The sequence below is a fragment of the Acyrthosiphon pisum genome, chromosome A2 (genome assembly GCF_005508785.2).
Source record: "Acyrthosiphon pisum isolate AL4f chromosome A2, pea_aphid_22Mar2018_4r6ur, whole genome shotgun sequence".
Taxonomy (NCBI): Eukaryota; Metazoa; Arthropoda; class Insecta; order Hemiptera; family Aphididae; genus Acyrthosiphon; species Acyrthosiphon pisum.
Genome location: NC_042495.1, coordinates 103,986,512 through 103,987,474, shown reverse-complemented (window position 1 = coordinate 103,987,474; position 963 = coordinate 103,986,512).

The following is a 963-nucleotide window of genomic DNA, read 5'->3' as shown; positions in this document are numbered from 1 at the left end:
TAACATTTTCAAATATTTTGATTTATTTTGAGCTCTTTATGGACATTTTCATTTTCCATTTTTTTTTAGTTTTTTTCTAAAAATATCAATAAAATTTTATTTGTTGGATAAAAAAGCTTGAAAATTTAATAGAAGGCTTCTAGTATATTGTTTTAAAGGCAAATGAAAAATATTAAAAATCGTTAGTCACAGTTTTTTTTTATAAGCATTTAAAGTTCAAAAAATGACAAAATATGGAAAAATCACGAAAATTTGCAAATTATTTCGAGTTAGAAATTCATAAAAATTTTTCTTTTTAAATCTAAGATATGAAAATGTAATACAAGATTCCTTATAAGATTATCTACCTTTATCAAACAAAAAATATCTATAAGAAAGTCAAACTAAATTTTTATGGGCGTTTGAAATTCATATTTTTACAACATTGGATATTCACTCGATTTCTCATGTAGCGATTTCCTTATTTTGTTGTAATTCAAAAACGAATAACTGCAGATACATGAAATCTTTACTGAATGTTTATATTAGCATTTCCTATACACCATAAAATTTTGAAAATAATTTGATTCTTTTTGAGCTGTGTACAGACATGGTCAGTTTTCAATTTTTTTAGTTTTTTTTTCTATAAATATCAATAAAGTTTTATCTGTTGGGCCAAAAAGTGTATAAATTTAATACAAAGCTCCTGATATATTGTTACAATATCAGTTGAAAAATATTAAAAAAACATAGGCACAATTTTTTTTTATAAGCATTTAAAGATCAAATTTTAATTTGAAAAATTATTTTGTAGTTAAAAATTTATAAAATGTTCAATTTTTGTATCTAAGAATTAAAAATTTAAAACAAGATTCCACATAAGTAATTAATTCTGTTACCAAAAAATTTAAAAAATACATTTACACAGTTTATTTTTATAGTCATTTTAAGTACAAATTTGGACGAAATTACATATTAAAAACC